The 24788-nt window shown below is 41.3% G+C and overlaps 1 protein-coding gene across 3 annotated transcripts in view; it reads left to right on the top strand.

Annotated features, from left to right (window-relative positions):
• The window catches only part of HIVEP2 (HIVEP zinc finger 2), a 407742-nt gene that overhangs the window by 262617 nt on the left and 120337 nt on the right, over positions 1-24788 (top strand). For all 3 annotated transcript variants that reach the window (XM_075862585.1, XM_075862584.1, XM_075862586.1), the window contains one exon: positions 18201-18286. The gene's annotated coding sequence lies outside the window, so the exon portion shown is untranslated. The remainder of the gene's footprint in view (positions 1-18200; positions 18287-24788) is intronic.

Here is a 24788-nt window from a genome sequence, read left to right as displayed (position 1 = left end):
ATACTGTATTGGGCAGCTATAGGGGCATTATACTGTATGGGGGCACTATGGTGCATTATACTGTAGAGTGGCAGCTAAGGGAGCATTATACTGTATTGGGCAGCTATAGGGGCATTATACTGTATGGGGGCAGCTATAGGGGTATTGTACTGTATGGGACAGCTGTTGGGGCATTATACTGTATGGGGCAGCTGTAGGGGTGTTGTACTGTATGGTGCAGCTGTTGGGGCATTATACTTTTTGGGGGCCGTTATGAGGCATTATACTGTATGGGGCTGGGGGCAGCTAAATGGGCATTGTACTGTATGGGGCTGGGGCAGCTAAATGGGCATTGTACTGTATGGGGCAGCTGTGGCGACTTTATACTATAAGGGGGCAGCTATGAGGCATTATACTATATGGGGGTAGCTATGGAGGCATTATTCTTTATGGGGACATTATGCTTTATGAGAGCAGATATGGGGCATTATACTGTATCGGGAAATTTGTTTGGGCATTATACTGTATGTAAATCGGCTTGTAATTTATGAACTTCTTCCATAGACTGAACTATAATACATAGCTTGGTGTCATCTAAAAAAAATAGAATTAATAGCACTGTTTATATTTTCTTTATACTGAATAATTAAGTTGAATAATAGCGGTCCGGCACTGAACCTTGGGGTACACCACAATTTTCCCATGATGGATGTTAAGTTTACTTTTCTATAATTACCCAGGGATGACCTAGAGCCCTTTTTGAAAACAAGCACCATAAAAAATTGTGTCCAAATACTCCAGTGTTCTTATAAATCTACAGTGGTTTATGCATTTTAAGTCATTCAAATTCAAATAGATTTTCCCAGGACTCATCCATGTGGCTGTGTGGTTCACTGCAGGGCGCTCTAGCAACCATCGTGGCCCTGTTATTTTTCTGATCTGTAGTGGGCACAGGAATCCACTGATCACACATAGGCATAGGCCATCAATTTTATATCCCTGGGAACTCTTTAAAGCAGATCTATAGATTATAATGTAACACTAGTTGCAAGTAAATATGTATGTCTTACATCTGTAAATATGCTCATGTAGTAGCACAGTATATATGTTAAAATGGAGTCTGCATTATGTGGTACTTCACCGGGGATATAAATAGCGTTTTATCAACCTTCAGAACATCACATGGTATTTTGGCTATATTCAGAAAGTTTTTGCATGTAATATGGGAAGTGGTTTCATTTTTTTTCCACAGGATGCCTTTTTTTGTATTTTATGATTTTCAGCCCACACATGTTGCTAGAGTTTCTGTTACTTGTGGTCAGACAGGCTGCGTTCTTTGATACCCTCCACTATCACTACTCATGACTTAAATGTCAAATTTAGAGATCAGGGCTGTATTTGGTTTATTTTTGTGCAGTAAAGCATGGTGACTGTATTAACTTCTGCTTATTTGCCTGGGAATTTACTATTTACACTGCTTTTTACAGTTAATATGCAGCTAGAGAGGACACTAGTAGTATAAGAGATGCTTCCCAAAAGCAATAAAAAATATTTTTTACACTCCCCATGAAGGCTGCGTGAGGAAAGAGCGGATGGAGGTTATTGCGGGGGTATCTCAAGCATGCAGTCGGACCATCCTCTGTTGAGCTTGAGCCTTTCGAAGCGTCGGTACGTTACAAAGTGCACCTTTGTTTTTCCTTCTCGTCACGGATGAAAATGCAGAGGAACATCGAGCAGCGTTACACAAATAAATTTTGCGTTAAACTTGGAAAACAGCTTCAGAAACCTTAGAGATGCTGAAGACAGCGTGTGGGGATTCTGCTTTGTCGTAGTCCCAGTTTTCAGATGGCACAAGGCCCTCGAGGATGGAAGGGAAGCCGTTGAGGATGAACAGCGCTCAGGGCAACCTTCAACATCAATAACCGATGAGAATGTGTTCGTTATCAAGGCTACTCTGGATCGGGACCAACGTTTAAATGTCTGACCAATCGCAGACAGGGTAGTCAGCAGTGACGAGCACGCTGACCAACCTCTCATATGAAGACTTCCAGCACTGCTACGAAGAATGGCAGTGTCGCTGGAATCATTGTGTTCAGTCCCACAGGACTTACTTTGAAGGGGATTGAGCCTAATTGTATGTTTTTTGAATAAAAGGATTTTTTTTAAAAATCATTCTCATTAGTTTTGGGACACACCTCGTACATGTCAAAAGTTCTCTAGTTATTATGGGATTACACATTTTTCACTTTTAAGCCATTGTCCAAGGATACTGTCGAGTTGCATTGCCATTATTCATTCTTTCGTTTGCAACCTTCTTTCTGTGGGGTGATATCTATTTATATGCATGTGTTCATTCATTCATTCATTCATTCATTCATTCATTCATTCACCCATTTATTCACTCAGCCAAAGCATTACCATTCACATTATATAATTTGTAGATCCAGCCATAAACAATGGCATCCACCAACATCAACGTAATGTGTATAAGCAACTCAAGCTACATTTCCATTTAAGATGTTAGCTCTGTATACAATAAAAAAATTATAATCGGTGTATAGTCCTAACCATCCTTAGGGTATGACCAGACGTGGCGTATTTCTTCCGCCACTGTCCGCATCAATGCTGCACATAATCTGCGTTGCAGATTCTGTTGCGGCTCTGCCTAAAATGGGCATTAAATTGATGCGGACTAGCCGTTGCGTATTCAGGTGAAGAGTGCTTCCCTTCTCTCTATCAGTGCAGGATAGAGAGAAGTGACAGCCCTTTCCCTAGTAAAAGTAAAAGAAATTCATACTTACCCGGACGTTGTCTTGGTGACGCGACCCTCTTTCAACATCCAGCCCGACCTCCCTGGATGACGCGGCAGTCCATGTGACCGCTGCAGCCTGTGATTGACTGCAGCGGTCACATGGGCTGAAACGTCATCCCAGGAGGCCGGAATGGAGGAAGAAGCAGGGAGTTCTCGGTAAATAGGAACTTCTATTTTTTTAACACGTTGATCTATGTTGTGATCGGAAGTCACTGTCCAAGGTGCTGAAACAGTTACTGCCGATCGTTTAACTCTTTCAGCACCCTGGACAGTGACTATCTCCTGACGTCGCCTAGCAACGCACCCGTAATTACGGGTGCACACACGTAGTCACCCGTAATTACGGGAGCCCCATTGACTTCTATGGGCCTGCCCGTGCCGTAATAACGGCCCGTGATTACGGGCGTTTTTACGTTTGTGTGCATGGGGCCTCAGTCTGGCTGTAGACCTAGAAATACATAGGTCCAGCCAGAATGAAAAAATATCATGTTCGTAAAACAAATACGCTACGCAACACACATAACTTCTGCATACTTCATTGTGGAATTTTGACTCTCCATTGAAGTCAATGGAGAAATTCCGCAATGAGTACGCAACAAGTCCGCTACACGTCCGCAACATCCAGTGTATGCTGCGGACTCCAAATTCCGCACCGCAGCCTATGGTCCGCAGCGGAGTTTTTCCCAACGTGTAAATGAACCTAACTAAAAAGCAGTGGAAAGCAATGGAGAAACTGTCCGCTGCGGAAATCCAGAGCAATTCTGCCACGTCTGGCCATGCCCTTATGGACCATACAATGTGTATAAAACAGATATGTTTGTTTTTTCATAACTGCAAATCTTGCGCATTCATCTTTTAGGGCCTGTTCGACTACACTATTTTTACCGTGAAAAAAACTGAAACCTTGCGGAACTGAATTGCAACCAATTGTCTGGCTTTCCGTTCATTGGTTTCTCCGACGGACAGGTCGGACAGAACCGATGAATGGAAGCCCGACGCTGATGTGAACACACCCTTAGCCCAGAGTAGAAAACTTTTATAAGGCTAAGGGCCTGTTCATATAAGCGTTGCTTTCCATTGAGAGGTAACCCCTCAACGGAAAGGAAAACGACAACCTTCGCTTCCATTTGCATCAACATTGATCTCAATGGTGATGGAGACTTTGCTAATGGTTTCCGTTTGTCACCGTTGTGAAAGAGTTCTGCTGTTTTGACGGAATCAATGCTACATAGGGGGAGAGTGCTTAGGTATAATATGCTAGGGATATCCACTCCCACTAGTCGTGAGGGGAGTGACTGCTCAGTGTTATGACTGCATAGAACCAAACGTGCAAACAAGGTGTCGGTCACACGGCGTATCGTATCTTGCGGATCAAAGCCTATTAGTCACGCTCATACTATTAGATCAGGCTGGCTGCCCTGCACGCCACACCAAACAATGGCACACTCTTGTCCCCCAGCATTACCAGACCTAGCTGCCTCCTGAATAAAGTATATATAACAAACATGAGGTATTAGTAGATATTTTGGCCAAAATATGCAATCTCGCAACCCACGTCAAGGGTCATCATCGTCTTACGAGTCCCTACACTAGGAATTTTTGTTCCCTATATTGAAGCAATTCACCAAAAAATGGCACACACTAATATACAAAAAAATTATTAGTATTATTAGTATTAGCAACATTGTAATGTTTATGGGGACTGCAAAACAGTTAATCTGCTGTCTGGGGAAACATTGTTCAGACAGATTGAATTTTGTCAACCCAATCCTGCTGCTTCCCCTAGAGATTCTCAAAGAATAATAGTCTACTTTACTCTAAAACTTTTTCAATGTGATTGTTTTAATACAATATGGCTGGTGACCTACAGTAAACATTTTGCTTAAATGTTCCTTCTAATGCTAATATCATTCTAAGAACACAAGTAGTTACGTAAATCCCTTCCCATGCCTCAGAGAATAATTTTTGGTATTCTGCTTCCAATTTCTCACCTCCCAGTAATACTGGGCAGATCACACATAGCTTAGTTGTGATATCACTTAACAGGTAGCTCTTCCTAGAAATGTGGCAAATGTTTTGTGAAATTGTGTAACACAGTGTTTGTATGTTTGGTTACCATGGTATGAAGCTGTTAGGTTAACATTTCTCATGGGTTGAGCCATATATGTGTCATATAACAGATACAATGAGGTTCTCAGGGAAGTTGAAAAGCCCTGGAGTGCCCCTCTTGCCATTATTTGAAATTAGAAAAGGACAATGCATCATTATTTCACTATGTTGGCAGTAAAGTAAATGTCCCTATAAAATTAAAAAAGGTTTATTTACACTGTTCACCCATTAGTCCAGTCCTTCCAAGGCCAGATTATACAGATCAACGTGTAAGCTTTATCACTATGAACTTAATAGCCTGGTATCACACACAATAAATGGTTACTAATAAAATACTGATAAATTAGTTGATATGGCCCAAAATGGACGTGTCAAGTAATGATGTATGCCTCTCGTAACAAAACCGTTACGTTTAACATATTGTTACTGATCATAGCATAGAATAACCATAAGTACGCTACCAAATGTAGCAAATAAAAGGTAACAGGTACCAGGGCGCTGCAGGATATAGGTAATATCAGGCAGAATATTAGTATAATAGAGTTTACTTTTAACCCGTTAGTGACCGCCCCATAGAGTTTTTACGGGCGCCACTAACAGGCTTTATTCCGATGCAATAGCCTTTTTACGGCGCTGCATTGGAATAAATAAACAGAGCAGGGAGCCGTTAAATCTCCATGCTCTTAGCTACCAGAGAGAGCTGAGGGCTGGCGGCATCCCTGGTCGAATGGGTGAGATTGATATTAGTATCGATTTCACACGTTTAACCCCTCAGATGCGGCGCTCCATAGCGAGCACCGCATCTGAGTGGTTTTGCAGAGAGGGAGGGAGCTCCCTCTCATCCCACTGACACCCGGCGATAAGATCGCCGAGTGTGTGTGCAATCTCCAATTGCAGCCGGGGGCCTAATAGTGTTGCAGCCGGTCTGTCTGTAGTGTATCTCTGCTAGGTCATGCCTCTGGCATGACCTAGCAGATGCCAGTCCGTTTTAAACAGACAGGCATAATACACTGCAATACAGAAATATTGCAGTGTGCTATAAATGTGATCGTATAATCGCATAGTGAAGTCCCCTAGTGGGACTAGTAAAAAAGTAAAAAAAGTTTAATAAAAAGTGAAATAAAAAAAAAAGTGAAAAAAAATGAAATAAAAAACCCACTTTTCCCCCTTACAAATTGCTTTATTATTCAAAATCAAAATCAAATAAAAAAGTTACAAATATTTGGTATCGCCGCGTCCATAATGACCCCAACTATAAACTTAATACATCTTTTAACCCGCACGGTGAACGTCGTAAAAAAATAAAATAAAAAAACATGCAAAAATTTCTGTTTTCGTTGAATCCAGCCTTAAAAAAAAATTTGATAAAAAGTGATCAAAAAGTCGCATCTACACCAAAATGTTACCGATAAAAACGACAAGTCGTCCCGCAAAAAAAAGCCCTCACAATTGCATCGCCGAAAAAATATGGCTCTTCAAATATGGAGACACAAAAACAAATAATTTTGAAAAAAAGTGTTTTTACTGCGTAAAAGTAGTAAAACATACAAAATCTATACAAATTTAGTATTGTTGCAATCGTAACAACCCGCTGAATAAAGTTATTGTGTTATTTATACCACACGGTAAACGGCGTACATTTAGGACGCAAAAAAGTGTGGAGAAATTGCTGTTGTTTTTCTATTCCCCCCCCAAAAAAAGTTAATAAAAGTTAATCAATAAATTATATGTACCCCAAAATGGCGCTATTAAAAATTACAACTTGTCTCGCAAAAAACAAGACCTTATACAGCTATGTCGACGCAAAAATAAAAAAAAGTTATAGCTCTTTGAATGAGGCGATGGAAAAACGTAAAAAATGGCTTGGTCATTAAGGTCTAAAACATACCTCCCAACCGTCCCGGATCCGGTGGCACAGTCCCGGTTTCTCACCGCTGTTCCACCGTCCCGGGCGGTCTGCAAAATGTCCCGCTGGGCGCGGCAGAAGACGGCATGAGTCTTGCGGTGGTGTTCTCACTGAGATCGATGCCGGCACGGGAGTGGACCAGTCCAGTCAGCTTACCTGTCATCTGACCTCACCGGTCAGGTGACAGGTCAGGTGCCTGGACTCGTCCACTCCCGGGCTGGCATCAAAACCAGAATGAGAATGCCGCCGCAAGACTCCTGCCTTCTTCTGACGGTGAGTGAAAGCAGAGCAGAGAGTGGCAGCAGTAGGGCCGGCTACCTCTTATAAGGGGGTTGTGTTGCGCTACCTACAGGGGTCTGTGTGTGGAGCTATCTACAGGGGGCGCTGTATCTGGAGCTATCTACAGGGGTGCTGTGTGTGGAGCTATCTACAGGGGGGCTGTGTGTGGAGCTATCTACATGGGGGCTGTGTGTGGAGCTATCTACAGGGGGGCTATGTGTGGAGCTATCTACAAGGGGGCTGTATATGGAGCTATCTACAGGGGGCTGTGTCTGGCGCTATGTACAGGGGGGCAGTGTGGAGCAATCTACAGGGGGGTTACGTGTGGAGCTATCTACAGGGGGGCTGTATCTGGAGCTATCTACAGGGGGGCTGTGTCTTGCGCTATGTACAGGGGGCTGTGTGGAGCAATCTACAGGGGGCTGTATCTGGCGCTTTCTACAGGGGGGCTGTGTGTGGAGCTATCTACAGGGGGGCTGTGTGTGGCGCTATCTACAGGGGTCACTGTGTGTGGAGTTATCTACAGGGGGCTGTGTGTGGAGCTATCTACAGGGGGGCTGTGTCTGTCGCTATGTACAGGGGGGCTGTATCTGGAGCTATCTACAGGGGGCTGTGTCTGGCGCTATGTACAGGGGGCTGTGTGTGGAGCTATCTACAGGGGGTCTGTGTGTGTAGCTATCTACAGGGGGGCTGTGTGTGGAGCTATCTACAGGGGGGGCTGTGTGTGGCGCTATCTACATTGGGGGCTGTGTGTGGAGCTATCTACAGGGGGGCTGTGTGGAGCTATCTACAGGGGGGCTGTGTGGAGCTATCTACAGGGGGCTGTGTCTGGCGCTATGTACAGGGGGGCTGTATCTGAAGCTATCTACAGGGGGGCTGTGTCTGGTGCTATGTACAGGGGGGCTGTGTGTGGCGCTATCTACAGGGGAAGCTGTGTGTGGAGCTATCTACAGGGGGGCTGTGTGTGGAGTTATCTAGAGGGGGCTGTGTGTGGAGCTATCTAGAGGGGGCTGTGTGTGGCGCTATGTACAGGGGGGCTGTGTGTGGAGCAATCTACAGAGGGCTGTATCTGGAGCTATCTACAGGGGGCTATGTGTGGAGCTATCTACAGGGGGGCTGTATCTGGAGCTATCTACAGGGGGGCTGTGTCTGGCGCTATGTACAGGGGGCAGTGTGGAGCAATCTACAGGGGGGTTACGTGTGGAGCTATCTACAGGGGGGCTGTGTGTGGAGCTATCTACAGGGGGGCTGTTTGTGGCGCTATCTACAGGGGTGACTGTGTGTGGAGCTATCTACAGGGGGCTGTGTGTGGAGCTATCTACAGGGGGCTGTGTGTGGAGCTATCTACAGGGGGGCTGTGTCTGGCGCTATGTACAGGGGGGCTGTATCTGGAGCTAACTACAGGGGGCTGTGTCTGGCGCTATGTAAAGGGTGCTGTGTGTGGAGCTATCTACAGGGGGTCTGTGTGTGTAGCTATCTACAGGGGGTCTGTGTGTGTAGCTATCTACAGGAGGGGCTGTGTGTGGAGCTATCTACAGGGGGTCTGTGTGTGGCGCTATCTACAGTGGGGGCTGTGTGTGGAGCTATCTACAGGGGGCTGTGTGGAGCTATCTACAGGGGGCTGTGTCTGGCGCTATGTACAGGGGGGCTGTATCTGGAGCTATCTACAGGGGGGCTGTGTCTGGTGCTATGTACAGGGGGGCTGTGTGTGGCGCTATCTACAGGTGAAGCTGTGTGTGGAGCTATCTACAGGGGGGCTGTGTGTGGAGTTATCTAGAGGGGGCTGTGTGTGGCGCTATGTACAGGGGGGCTGTGTGTGGAGCTATCTACAGGGGGGCTGTGTCTGGTGCTATGTACAGGGGGGCTGTGTGTGGCGCTATCTACAGGTGAAGCTGTGTGTGGAGCTATCTACAGGGGGGCTGTGTGTGGAGTTATCTAGAGGGGGCTGTGTGTGGCGCTATGTACAGGGGGGCTGTGTGTGGAGCAATCTACAGAGGGCTGTATCTGGAGCTATCTACAGGGGGCTGTGTGTGGGGCTATCTACAGGGGGGCTGTGTGTGGAGCTATCTACCGGGGGGCTGTGTGTGGAGCTATATACAGGGGGGCTGTGTGTGTAGCTATCTACATGGGGGCTGTGTGTGGCGCTATGTACATGGGGGCTGTGTCTGGCGCTATGTACAGGGGGGCTGTGTGTGGAGCTATCTTCAGAGGGGCTGTGTGTGGAGCTATCTACAGGGGGGCTGTGTGTGGAGCAATCTACAGGGGGGCTGTGTGTGGAGCTATCCACAGGGGGGCTGTATCTGGAGCTATCTACAGGGGGGCTGTGTCTGGCGCTATGTACCGGAGGGCTGTGTGTGGAGCAATCTACAGGGGGGCTCTGGTGGATGATTTTTCCATTGACCGGTAGCAGAGTTACACAACTGGAAAAAAAATCCCCATCATGTAACTCTGCTACCTGTCATTTGAAAAGTCATCCACCACAGGGTCTCCCTCTTGACTTTCATTGTTCTCAGCCTTTTGGTTTGTCCTGCAGCAGCTGCTGCCGTGGTGAGCAAATGTTATACCCAAGATAGGAAAAGTAACATAAAGACGATATAACCTGAAATATAATATCTGTGATATCTAGACAGTCTAGAGATCCGCAGTGACAATGTGCGCTTGTTATTTGCAGAAGGATCTTGCCGTGATTTGATGTGTTGATGCCGGATATTGGGCGTGGATAGGGGCGTGGCTTAAAATGTCCCTCTTTTCCGAATTCAAAAATTGGGAGGTATGGTCTAAAATAGGCTAGTCATTAAGGGGTTAATACTACTTGATGAAGTCACTGGTCTGGCACCATAGTGTAGCATTAACAATGAATCTATTTTACTATTATTCTGCCTGATATTGCCTATATCAGACAGCACCCTGGAAGCTGTTATTTTGAGATGGGTGAGACCAGTCAACAGGTGGTGCAGCCGCTGATACAAATAAATTAATATATGTCTACAAATGGATAATATATAAATAAAGTAATATTGTCTACAAACAATATTGTGACTGCACAGTACGTTTTAACCAGGTGAGCAGCATTACTGTTGTCTGTCCACTGATTACCGTTCATATACAGATTATACAGTTATTTCGTCTCACTTCGAAGAGCCAGGAGAACTGAGCCGCCTAACAGATGAGTTAAGCAGATTGTTTTTCAGGAGTGAATACACAACCTTTTCGCATACCATGTACATTTGTTGTGGATCTTTGTACAGTTCACTTCTACAGAAGAGGTCGGCATATTTGAGCACTACACTGCAATGTGTAAACATAGCTTTAACCCCTTAGTGACCAGCCTATTTTAGGCCTTAATGACCAAGCTATTTTTTAAGTTTTTCCTCGCATTCAAAGAACTTTTTATTTTTCCATCGACATAGCTGTATAAGGTCTTGTTTTTTGCGAGACAAGTTGTATTTTTTAATAGCACCAATTTGGGGTACATATAAGTTATTGATTAACTTTTATTAACTTTTTTGTGGGGAAATATAAAAAAAGACAGCAATTTTGCCATTCTTTTTTACGTCCAAGATTTGCTCCATGTGGTATAAATAACATAATAACTTTATTCACCGGGTAGTTACGATTGTAACGATACTAAATTTATATTGTTTTTTTTGTTTTACTTATTTTACACAGTAAAAACATATTTTTTTTCATAATTATTTGTTTTTGTGTCTACATATTTTAACACCTTCCCGCAAAGCAACGGGTCTGGTACGTTGGCATAACAAGCAGCTTCCCGCAATCCGTCATACCGGACCCGTCATCTTCAGCGGGTGTCAGCTATAATATACAGCTGACATCCCACTACAATGGCGGTGATGGCAGTTACCGCCCATCACCGCCATTTAACCCCTTCCATGCGGCGCATTGAAGTGGTTAACAGAGGGAGGGGGTCTCCCAATGGTAACCCCCACCGCCCCCCCCCGCGAGAGATCGCGGGTTGCTATGGCCTAGCAACGGCTTCCTGGTGACCAGGTACGGAAGCCTATTAGGTCCTGCCTTGGGCAGGACCTAATAGGCTTAACTCTCAGCTGAAAAATGACAGTTACAATACACTATACCACATAAGTAGTGCAGTGCATTATACAGGGGATCGGACGATCAGATATTCAAGTCCCCAGATAAGTGTAAAAAAAAAAAGGGAAAAAGGGAAAAAAAATCTATAAGAAAAATAAATAAATTAAAAAAAACTACATGTAGATATCGTCGCATTCGGGACGGCCTGAACTATAAAAATATTATGTTATTTTTACTGCACGGTGAACACCATAAAAAAATGAAATAATAAACAATGACAGAATTAGTTTTTTTGGTTACCTTGTCTCAGAAAAAATTTAATAAATAGTGATCAAAAAGTCGCAAGTAACCCAAAATGGTACCCACAAAAACTACAGTTCGTCAAAAATAAAATAGGTATGGCTGTCAGAAAATGGCGACACTAAAACATGATTTTTTAAAAAAAAAGAGTATTTTTATTGTGGGAAAGTAGCACAACGTAAAAAAAACTATAGAACTTTGGTATCGCTGTAATCGCGTCGACCCACAGAATAAAGTTATAAACATGTTGTTTATACTGCACGGTGAACACTGTGAAAAGAAGAAAAAAACAATGCTAGAATTGCTGTTTTTTGGTTTCCTCGTCTCCCAAAAAATAGAATAAATAGTGATAAAAAAAAAAATTGCATGTACCCCAAAATTTAACCAATAAAAATTACAACTCGTTCCACAAAAAACAAGCCCCCACACAGCTCTGTCAACAGAAAAATTACGCGTTATAACTCTCAGAACGAAATTATGCTAAATGACGGCCCAGACTAATTTTTGAGGTCTAGTAGTTTTTCACTAAAAGCCCCACATCATCATTTGCTAGACCCCACAGGTGGACCCCGTAGATGCAGCGGAGATGAGGAAGTTATAGGGCCTTGTGCTGCTTATAGGGCTAGTGAAGAAGTCAAAGATTAGGCAATACTGGAGCGCAGATATTTTGTACAATACCCAAAAAACCCGGCCTGTGCATGGTTCAAAGCGCAACACACCAATCCTTGTATTAATTGTATTATTCATTCAACGCATTGTTACATCATCCTATAATGCCCTGATGCACTCCGCCCAGCTTACATATAACCTGATGTACTCCGCACAGCTTACATATACCCTGATGTACTCCTCACAGTTTACGTATACCCTGATGTACTCCTCCCAGCTTACATATACCCTGATGTACTCCTCCCAGCTTACATATACCCTGATGTTCTCCGCCCAGTTTACATGTACCCTGATGTGTTCCGCCCAGCTTACATATACCCTGATGTACTCTGCACAGCTTACATATACCCTGAAGTACTCCACACTGGTTACATATACCCTAATGTATATCACACAGCTCACATATACCCTGATGTACTCCACCCAGCTTACATATACCCTGATGTAATCCGCACAGTTTACATATACCCTGATGTACTCCGCACAGTTTACATATACCCTGATGTACTCCGCCCAGCTTACATATACCCTGATGTACTGATCACAGCTTACATATACCCTGATGTACTCCGCCCAGCTTACATATACCCTGATGTGCTCCGCACATATTACATATACCCTGATGTACCCGCACATATTACATATACCCTGATTTACTCCGCACAGCTTACATATACCCTGATGTAATCCGCACAGTTTACATATACCCTGATGTACTCCGCACAGCTTACATATACCCTGATGTACTCCGCCCAGCTTACATATACCCTGATGTACTGATCACAGCATACATATACCCTGATGTACTCCGCACAGCTTACATATACCCTGATGTACTCCGCCCAGCTTACATATACCCTGATGTACTGATCACAGCTTACATATACCCTGATGTACTCCGCCCAGCTTACATATACCCTGATGTACTCCGCACATATTACATATACCCTGATGTACCCGCACATATTACATATACCCTGATTTACTTCGCACAGCTTACATATACCCTGATGTAATCCGCACAGTTTACATATACCCTGATGTACTCCGCACAGCTTACATATACCCTGATGTACTCCGCCCAGCTTACATATACCCTGATGTACTGATCACAGCATACATATACCCTGATGTACTCCGCACAGCTTACATATACCCTGAAGTACTCTGCACAGATTACATATGCCCCCACATTATAAACTGAAATACCGGTAAAACCCCAAACAAAACTACTACCAAGCAAAATCTGCGCTCCAGAAGCCAAATGGTGGTCCGTTACAGCCTGCCAGTGTGCCTAAACAGCAGTTTATGACCACATATGGGGTATTACTGTATTCTGGAGAACTAGCTTAACAATTTATGGGGTGTGTGCCTCTAGTGGCACAAGCTGGGCACAACATATTGGTCACTGAAATGGCATATCAGTGGAAAAATTTCACTTTTCAATCTGCAACATCTACTGTGCACTAATTTTTGCAAAACACTTATGGGGTCAAAATGCTCACAATACCTATAGATTAATTTCTTCAGGGATATCGTTTCCAAAATGAGGTACATTTTTGGGGCTTTCAAATGTAATGGTACCTTAGCTCAATGCAACATGGTGTCAGAAAACTAATTTTGTAAAATCTTCACTTTAGAGCCTTGCTGTATGTCCAAATAGTAGATTATGACCACATATGGGGTATTGCCAAACCTGGGAGAAAGGGCTTTACAAATGTTGAGTGGCTTGTTTCCCTTTATCACTTGTGAATTCAACCTTTTTAGTGGAAAAAATGTTGATATTAATTTTACAGCCTAATTCCAATAAATTCTGCAAAAGACCTGTGGGGTCTTTATACTAACCTCTTACTATACCACTAGATTCCTTAAGGTGTGTAGTTTCCCAAATGGGGTCACTTTTTGGGGGCCCCGAATGTTTTGGCCCCGCAGGGGCTTTTGAAATGTGACATGGCATCCGAAAACCATTCCAGCTAAATTTGAGCTCCAAATTGTGTCTCTTCCCTTTTGAGGCCTGCAGTGTGTCCAAACAACAGTTTATAACCACTTATGGGGTGTTGCCGTAATCGGGAGAAGTTGCTTTTCAAATGTGGGGGTGCTAATTTTCTTTTATTCCTTGTAAAAATTTTAAATGTCCACATTTTAATCGGAACAAAAATTAGCTTTTCAATTTGATGGCCTAATTCCACTAATTCGGCAATAAGCCTGTGGGGTTAAAGTGCTCACTATACTTCTCGATAAATTCTTTTAGGGGTGTCATTTCCCAAATGGGTTCACTTTTGGGGGTTCCCACTGATTTGGTCATGCAGGGGCTTTGCAAATGTGACATGGATCTGCAAAGCATTCCAGCAAGTTTTCCCTTCAAAACCGTGCTGTGGGTCCAAACAGCAGTTTATTGCCACATATGGGATACTGCTGTGCTCAGAAGAGGTTGCTTTACAAATTTTGGTGTGCTTTTTCTTCTTTATATATTGTGAAAATGGAAAAATCTGAGCTAAAACTACATTTTATTTGAAAAACCGTAGATTTTCATGACCTAATTCCACTAAAGTCAGCAAAAAAGCTGTGGGATTAAAATGCTTACTATAGCCCTCGATAAACTCCTTGAGAGGTGTAGTTTCCCAAATAGGGTCACTTTTGGGGGTTTTCCACTGTTTTGGTCCAACAGGAACATTGTAATTGCGACATGACACCCGAAAACCATTGCATCAAAACTTGAGCTCCAAAAGACAAATGGCGCTCCTTCCCTTCTCGGCTCTGCCGTGTGTACAAACAGCAGTTTATTACCACATATGGTGTATTGCCGTAATCTGGAGAAGTTACTTTTCAAATGTTGGGGTATTTTTTATCCTTTATGCCTTGTAAAAATTGAAAATTTCTAGGTTTTATTGGAAAAAAATTAGATTTCCATTTTCACGGCCTCATTCCACTAAATTTAGCAAAAAAAAAAAAAAACGTGGGGTCAAAATGCCTACTTTACCCCGTGATAAATTCCTAGAGGGGTGTAGTTTGCCAAATTGTGTCTTTTTGGGAGTGTTTCCACTGTTTTGGCCCCACAAGACCTCTTCAAACTAGACATGGTGTCTAAAATATATTCTAATAAAAAGAAGGCCCCCAAAATCCAATGGTTCTCCTTTGCTTCTGAGGCTCCCTCAGGGGCTCCCTCTAGGAGCGGAATATCCAGCCAGAGCGTCGGCAACGCTCTGGCCGGGGATTCCGCTCCAGGAGGATCCCCTGACGTCACAGTCCATATATGGACAGTGACATCAGGGGCTCCTCCTGGAGCAGAATCCCCGGTTAGAATGTTGCCAAGGCTCTAGTCCATATATGGACAGGGACGTCAGGGGCTCCCTATAGGAGTGGAATACCCAGCCAGAGCATTGGCAACTCTCTGGCCGGTGGGCAAACTTACAAAATCAGCAAGGGATCAAATACTTATTTCCTTCACTGTATATATGTGTGTTACAGTGTTTATTTGTGTTTTCTGTATGAAAGAATGTATTACACAAGCGTGTGCATGTTCATTGCCGTGAACCCCTTTTATACAATATTGTGAATGGCCCTGGCCACACTGATCATTATAGGCTGCGGCCGCAAGGGGCATACCTCCCAAACATCCCAGATTCAGTGGGACGGTCTCGGATTCGAGGCGGTTTCCCGCTGTCCTGGACGGCCGTGGTATATCCCAGTGTCATGCTGTATCAACTGTAACTGCGCTGAACCCGGGGAAGCCCTTGACGTCATTGTCCATATATGGACAGTGATGTCGGGCTTTCAACTAAGGAGGCCCTGGACAGAGCAACGCAAGTTTTCTGGCCAGGGATTCCTCTCTTGGGAAAGCGCTTGACGTCACTGTCCATATATATGCAGGGACGTCAGGGGCTCCCTCTATGAGCGGAATACCCAGCCAGAGCGTTGACAACTCTCTGGCCAGGGATTCCAGTTCTGAAGAACCCCCTTACATGTCTGTCCATATATGGATAGTGACGCCAGGAGCTCCTCCAGGAGCGGAATGCCCGGGCAGAGGGTCAGCAACACTCTGGCTGGGGATTCCACTCCAGGAGGAGCCCCTGACGTCCCTGTCCACATATGGACAGGGACGTCAGGGGCTCCCTCTAGGAGCAGAATCCCCGGCCAGAGCGTAGGCAATGATGTGGCTGGGGATTCCACTCCAGGGGAAGCCCCTAACGTCACTGTCCATATAGCAACAGGGGCTCCCTCTAGGAGCAGAATACCCTGCCTGAGCGTCGGCAACACTCTGGCCAGGTATTCTGCTCCAGGAGGAGCCCTTGACGTCACTGTCCATATATGGACAGAATCATCAGTGGCTTCCCTCTAGGAGGGGAATCCCCGACCAGAGCGTCGGCAATGCTCTGACCGGGGATTCCGCTCTAGTCAACTACGCATTTCAATATAGGGGATCTCACAAAAAAGAGTGTTCTGCTCGATGTATGCTTTTGTTTTTGTTTTTTACAATGTGAGTCAATGGGCAATTTATGCCACTGTCATAGACTTGTATTTGTCGTGGTTATATGTACAGCTTTTATGTCGGGAGCATTTATGATGCACATAAACATGAAACAAGGTCGGAACAGAGCCTAAGTCTTACAGTGAGGTCAACATGTAAAGGAAAATATCAATTCTACAATATTGCATAATAGAACTCCTGAAACTCCCTCATATATGAAGCAAGCTTTAACAGCATGTAAAGAAAAAAACATTTTGCTATTAACAAAGGAAAACAATTATTACCAGGAAAAACAAGCCATGTTCTAGCTTTCTTGCCAGCTGCTAAAATGGATGGATTACAAAACTTGGCTCCTCTGCTGCAACTTGCTAGAAATCTGCACATTCTCTAGATAAGATTGGAAAAGACTGAGAGCAGGACATTTGAAATGTAAATAAGGGCTGTTTTCCTTTTTCTTTGAACTCTACAGACCGCCTAGGGAGAGCTAAAGTGCACAAAAATGGAGGAATCTCCCAGGTATTTTGGGATTGTAAAGACAAAAACGAATCCCTCGTAATAATTCCAAACTTCTGAAATGTCCTGCATAGACTGAATCCAGATGAGTTTCCTGGAAAGTGTTGTGATTTCAAAGGGATTACGGGTTTACAGCCAAAGAATATGTTTTCTTATACGTTAAAATGCTGATTTTTGAGCACTGTTTACATGTACTGGTTAGTGAAACATTAGCAATGCATGCTTGTTTTCATTTTCGATAAGTAATATTGTGGAGACATATGTTAAGTATTATAGGTTGGGACCAACCCTTAAAACATTGTCTTACTTCCAGCTTGGCATTTTTGAGCAGGCCTTCGAATAGCTGGAATTACCATTCCGGAGGCCGGATATTATTATTTTGGGGAACTGAAGGAGAAAAAAGGGCCAGAGATGTTGTCTCATGAAAATTCTTAAACGTGACAGAATATATTGCAAATCTAGTATTAGGTGGAGGAACCTTAGAGCAGTTCTTGCTTTTGCTGGTCATCAAAATGTTATTTTCAAGGTCTCCTGTATGTCATATATGTAACATTCCCCCCACCAACTCCCTGTAATTCATCCTGGTGAATCTTCACTAACAGTGGCAATCGGCAGTCAAAGTGCCCAGGGCCATTGACATTTTAGTCACATTTTAACATTGGTGGTAATATATGGTGAAGATTGGTGAGTGCCCTAGTAATGAGAATGATTGATGTTAGAAATTAACATTTAAAATAAACATTATAAACTTGAAATAAAAAGTCAAATAATTTTATCTTGTTATACTAGGTGTTAAACATTGAAATTCTTACAATTTAATCTATACCAGTTGTACAGTGTTTTGCTTACTCCCATTGGGGAATTAAACCTAAAAAAAAGTATTCAGATCATTTCTTGAAATTATATTGTTGAACTTTGACACTATTTCTCATCTGACATTAGGAATATTATTCAAAGAATACTGTAATTACTTTTAAACAGGAACATCGCACCGGTTGTAAGAACTTGGGTATTTTAGCTTGTCTGGAATTCTGTCTCATTAGTATTTAAGGTTGTTACAATGCAGCAGAGAGATTCTTTATAATGTATCATTCCACTTTTTGTCTCCATAGATTACTATTTGCCTTGGTGAACAGAAAACAAAAAGAATACATTTTGAATACACAAGAAAAAGCCATCTTCTCAGACCACATTTAAGGTATCATATTTCTGCTTATATATATATATAAGGAAAATGAGATGGGGAACCCCTTTTGATCGCATCATAGGGAATCCCTGTGATGCAATCGAGGGAGGTGCCTTGCATGGACAGATATCCCAAAGTCCATTGAAGGACCCCAGGTCTGTCTGGCCATATTTCCTGTTGTTAGGGCATACTTGGGTATGTCCTAACAACTGCCTGCATACTATCAGTACATAGGCTAATGTACTGGCATATAAATATATGCCAGTACATTAAAGATAAAAATCTAAATTAAAAATCTCCTATGGGATTAAAAGTAAAAGCAAAATTAATAATAAAAAACAATAATGTTAAATTAAAAAATCAGTATTCCAGTAAATATAATATGAACAAATACAAAGGTTTTACAATAAATAAACGTTATTAGAAATAAGACCCAAAACATAAAATAATATACCCATGTTTGGTATCGTCCCGACCATAACAACCAGCACAACAAATTTATAGCGTAATTCTGTTAAAAAAAAGTAAATTAAAACTGCAGCAGTACTGCTTTTTTTCTGTAATTTTGCCAAAATAAAACTTTATATAATTAAATGATAATGTAAATGTACCAAAAAATGGCACCCACATAAAGTACAATTTGTCCCACAAAAAAAAACAAAGAGAGCGCCGGAATGCAAAGAAGAGAATATTTAAAAATGGTCCTTTTCTCAAGGCCAAAATCGGCAGTGTCCTTAAGTTAAAGCAAAGCTCCTATGCACTGTAATTAGAAAAAAATATCGGATTAGGCTGGGGCTGCACATAGGCTTTTGTACTTGTAGTGGAGTTGTGCAATACAAGTCTCATCTATGAAGGACTTTTTCCACTCACTGTATCTTCTTTTTTTTTTTTTACATAGAAAGTGATCATGTTTGTTTGGCAGTCGCATTAAAATGGGATGTGATTGGAGATGGCAGTTGCAGTTACATAAAACGGTACGATCAGAGTATTCCTATGGACTGCAGCTGTCACATGACAACAGTCTGAATGTAGTCTCAGCCTTAAAGGGGTTATCCGAGATTTAATGACTTTGTGTTAATGCTTGTAATTTCTAAGTGCAAATACATTTGTAATATACTTACATTTTCCAAAGTGGCCCCATTTCCAGATCCACTTTGGAAAATGTAAGTATATTACAAATGTATTTACATTTATAAATTACAAGCATTAACACAAAGTCATTAAATCTCGGACAACCCCTTTAATAAACAGAGCAGAATGATTTTACAGACCTCTTTTTTTTAGATTCCTGTGGCTGCCTTATGGACTGCTGGTTTCATTTCTCACCTGAGTTGGCTAATGAACTGCTAAAGCAGACTCCCAAAAACTGGCAGCGTATGTGGTCAAAGAGGGAGGACAATTTAACATTCATGTTCTTCAGAGTGTATTAGGGCATTGCTTTAACAAGTTACTGGTTACAAGTATGAAGAATTACTACAGATTAAATGTTACACCTTCTCACATGTGGAGCGGTTTTTAGATAAAAAAGGAAGTCGGTCTCAGGTGGACAATATTTATTCTTGCATACGTTTGGTAAATATAATTGTCACTGTGGCTTGGATTGCAGCTATCTTTGATAAGAGATAGATATGGTACGTCTATCATCTCAATGAAGGAAACAAGAAAGAGAAGGAAGTGACATGAATTTCAAACCTAGTAACACCAGCATAGCCACCCATGCAGAAACGGATAACAGGAGATTCTAATACCTCAGAAGTTTATGTTCTTTTTTTTCCCAAACCAGTAAGAACTAAGGAAAATATAAGAGCCAGGGAGGAACTTAGTTTGTACCTGAGTACTGTGGTGTGTTCTAGGGAAACACTCTGTCCCCTCACCTAGAGCCATGTACTTTAACTAATAAAAAACCCAGAAAAGACAATATTGCTGAAGCCCATAATTGCCATCATTCCCATCTTTTGCTGGGGAATTGCCCAGTGGTACTGGCATTCACTGTTTCTTTTGGAATTTTGGACCAGGTGACTATCAGTAGGAATGTGTTGAGGTTGTTATTTAAAGTTGATCTCTTTCTTATAAACTTTGATTTGTGGTGGTAGAAATGTTAAATTTTCACATCATCTCCTTTTCACCATTTCTGAGCTTGGCTCTATGCATAGTCATTCATACAGCGCTTCAATCCCTTGCTTTGATTTGTTTCTATAAAAACAAGTTGCTTCTACCTTTCCTTGGAGTTTACGATGTGGCAGCCGCTGACAGGAACAGGCTTTCTCCTACCTTTGTGGTTTATTTTGACATTCACGAATAAAAAACAAATTACAGTAATACATAACATTCTAAAAATATTCAATTTACGACCTTTCCTAATGATATCCTGATGGTCAGCTAAGAGCTGTGGCTTGACATCCAAGCTACCATTAAATACCACAGTCAGGCTGCTATAAAGACATTTTCATTCTTAAAACATGAACTTAAAGTGTTCATGTTTATAAAGAGCATGGTAATACCTCAAATATCTGATGGTACTAATTTAAAGAATATCCTAGTAAAATGTAGACAGGTTTATCTTGCACTTATTTAAAACAAATCTTGTGATCCATTTAAAAAAATAATTGCCTGTAATGAAGACCCATACGTAATATAAATATGTTTCTATGGAAGAGCATTAATATAATTGTAATTGTTCATTTTCTGTTACATTTTAGTGTGATTTTACCAAATAAAATTAAAATTTGCCTGCAAAAATTGCATCAGTGCCACTGCCTCAATTTATCTTGACAATTACTTCTAACGGTTTTTTCTAACTTCATGGGTGACATGAGTTGTAATAAAAAAGTCAATGTAAAACAAATAATAATAAATTAAACAAAATACCAATATATAACTAAAAAAACAAACTAATAATCTCCCGGAAAGCGTCAGAAGCCCCAGCTCTTACACAATTTCCTTAAGTAAGCCATCTAATACAGTGTATCAAAATAAACAGAAGACAATAGCGGACACAATAATATATTATGTTTTATGATATCTTTGTGATTAAAAAAATTAGAGAAGATGACAGAAATAACAAATACAACATCATTACAAAATTGAAGTAAAAAAGTAATGGAAAATGTTGATAAATGATTTGCGCTCAGCACGACTCTGAATCCCTGGCCACTTTTTCCAAACATTTCTACAGCGGCAGATTAAGTGTACCATAGGCCCTGGTCTGTTCACAAAACTTGGGCCACTTGCCGTATCTATAATGAGCAACACTTTTACATGCCAATTCATGGTGTTACTCCTTCCGCCCCAAGAAAAGTTAAAATACAGAGTTTTGAAGTATTTGGGAAGTACAAACTAGTATAAATAGGTACTGAATTGGATAGATAGATAGACAGACAGACAGACAGATAGATATGAGATAGATAGATAGATATGAGATAGATAGATAGATAGATAGATAGATAGATAGATAGATAGATAGATAGATAGATAGATAGATAGATAGATAGATAGATAGATAGATAGATAGATGATAGATAGATAGATAGATAGATAGATAGATAGATAGATAGATAGATAGATAGATAGATAGATAGATAGATAGATAGATAGATATGAGATAGATAGATATGAGATAGATAGATATGAGATAGATAGATATGAGATAGATAGATAGATATGAGATAGATAGATATGAGATAGTTAGATATGAGATAGATAGATAGATAGATAGATAGATAGATAGATAGATAGATAGATAGATAGATAGATAGATAGATAGATAGATAGATAGATATGAGATAGATAGATAGATAGATAGATAGATAGATAGATAGATAGATAGATAGATAGATAGATAGATAGATAGATAGATAGATAGATAGATAGATAGATATGAGATAGATAGATATGAGATAGTTAGATATGAGATAGATAGATAGATAGATAGATAGATAGATAGATAGATAGATAGATAGATAGATAGATAGATAGATAGATAGATAGATAGATATGAGATAGATAGATAGATAGATAGATAGATAGATAGATAGATAGATAGATTAGATAGATAGATAGATAGATAGATAGATAGATAGATAGATAGATAGATAGATAGATAGATAGATAGATAGATAGATAGAACTGATAAAACTGTATTTATCCCTGCAGGGAAATTATTTGGTTATTCTCATCTCCAAATATTTCACAATACATAGTCAAACATAGAAAAACATTTATGTGACAAATCACAAATACATTCATAAATACATTAAAAAAACATATAAAAATAAATAAATACTACCCCATTAACACAGACTTATTATAAAGTGCTATTGCAGTTGGCATAAAAGAACATCTATACCTCTTCTTACTACACCAAAACTGTAAGAGACGTTGACTAAAACAACTACACCGCGCTTCCACTATGTAATGGATGTGACTCGTCCAACATAATCGCAATACCTAATGTTCTTTTTCTCAATTCCTCTTCAAACAATGGCACTCCTCCACCTATAAATGGTCTTCCATTTTTGATCACCTTATTACTGCCCCAACAGACCATACCATCAGAGGGTATATAATAACTAATTTGGCTATTATAGATTGTTTTGACAGGAAATGTGGTAGGGGTTCGCTATATTTCCCCAAGATTCCTATGTACGTATGTGTACTGGGCTGCAGGAAGTATCTGATAGAAGGAATCCAGAATAGCTTAGTAGCCTTATCAAGGAGTAGTTTGCTAAGGACTTTGGTAATTTCCAAATTCAGGCCTGGATCTTTATGGAATGATAGGCAGGTTGGAAGTGGCGCCTATCATTCCCTTCCTGGCCAGTACGTTTTTCTTTTCTCAACTCAGGTGTCGCAATTCAGCTTATCACTGAGCTTTAACCCCTTGCTGACATTTGTCGTAAGTATACTTCATGGAAAGCTAGTGCTTCACGCAATTTGTCGAAAACAAATGGATTGCATGGGCTCAGAAACTGAGTCTGTGCCATCAGCCGTGGGTGTCAGCTGTATAATACAGCTGATAACCTGCTGTAATAGCGGGCACCGAAGTTAACTTTGATCCCCGTCATTAACCCCTTAAATGCAGCGGTTGAAAGCATTTAAGGCATTTGTAGCCAATCGGCACCCCTGCGACGCGATTGCCGGGGTGCCAAAGGCAGCAATGGCAACCGTAGGCCTAACACTGACCTTCCAGTCTGCAGAATACGGAAGCCTGCTAGGCCTCGCCCGGAGGTAGGGCCAAGGAAAAATATGGTACCGATGGGAAGATGGCGTGGGCTCAGAAGCTGAGCCTGCGTCATCAGCGGCGGATGTCATATGTATGTTATAGCTGACACACTGCTGTAACGGCAGGGACCGGCGCTAGCTCCAATCCCCGCCATTAACCCCTTCGATGCAGCGATCACTTTTGATCGCTGCATCAAGTGGTTTGTAGCAAACCAGCGACGCGATTGCAGGGGTGCCGACTGTTGCTATGGCAACAGGGGTCTAATAATGGCCTCCCGGTCTGCCAATTACAGAACAGGATTAGGTGGAGCCTAATCTGCTTGCTGTCAGTGAACTAATGACAGTTCTAATGCATTGCACTAAAAATAAGTGGAAAAAAAATGAACGTTTTAAGTAATAAAAAAAATATCACCATTTTTCGCTTAGCAATTCCTTTATTATTAAAAAATAAATAAATAAACCATACATATTAGGTATCGCCACGTCTGTAATGGCCTGAACTATAAAAATATTATGTTATTTATTTATATGTGGTGAACGCTGTAAAAAAAACACAACTAGAAAACAATGCCAGAGTTGCTGAATTATTCAAAAAATGTGAACAAAAGTCGCATGTATCTAGTCGCATGTGGGGAAAAAAAATAATTTTTAATTTTCACGTCCAAATTAGAATAAAATCAATGAAACATCTCTGGGGTGAAAATGCGCACTACACCCCTAGATTAATTCCTTTTGGTGTAGTTTCCAAAATGGGGTATTTTTTGTGTGTTTCCTTTGTTTTGACACTAAATAGCCTTTTCAATCCTGTGGGATATTTCTAAAAAATTGCATAATCTGGGCAATAAATATTGATTTGTGTTTCTATGGTAAAACCTTCTGTATTACGAGAAAAAATGGATTAAAATGGAATTTCTGCAAAAACAATTACATTTGGAAATATCACCTTCACTTTGCTTTAATTCCTGTGAAAGGCTTAATGGGTTAAGAAACTTTCTAAATGCTGTTTTTAATACTTTGAGGGGTGCAGTTTTTAAAATGGAGTGATTCATGGGAGTTTCTAAAATATAGGCCCCTTAATTCCACTTCAGAACTGAACTGGTCGCTACAAAATAGGCTTTTGAAAGTTTCTTGAAAATGTGAGACATTTCTGCTAAACTTATAAGCCTTGTTGAATCCTATAAAAATAAAATAAAAATAAAAAAACAATGCCAACATAAAGTAGATTTATGAGAAATGTTAATTAGTAACTGTTTTGTGTGGTATAACTGTCTGTCTTACAAGCAGATACATTTAAATG

The sequence above is a fragment of the Rhinoderma darwinii genome, chromosome 4 (genome assembly GCF_050947455.1).
Source record: "Rhinoderma darwinii isolate aRhiDar2 chromosome 4, aRhiDar2.hap1, whole genome shotgun sequence".
Classification (NCBI taxonomy): domain Eukaryota; kingdom Metazoa; phylum Chordata; class Amphibia; order Anura; family Rhinodermatidae; genus Rhinoderma; species Rhinoderma darwinii.
The sequence above is the reverse complement of the archived record's forward strand: the minus strand, read 5'-3'. Positions and strand labels throughout refer to the sequence as shown.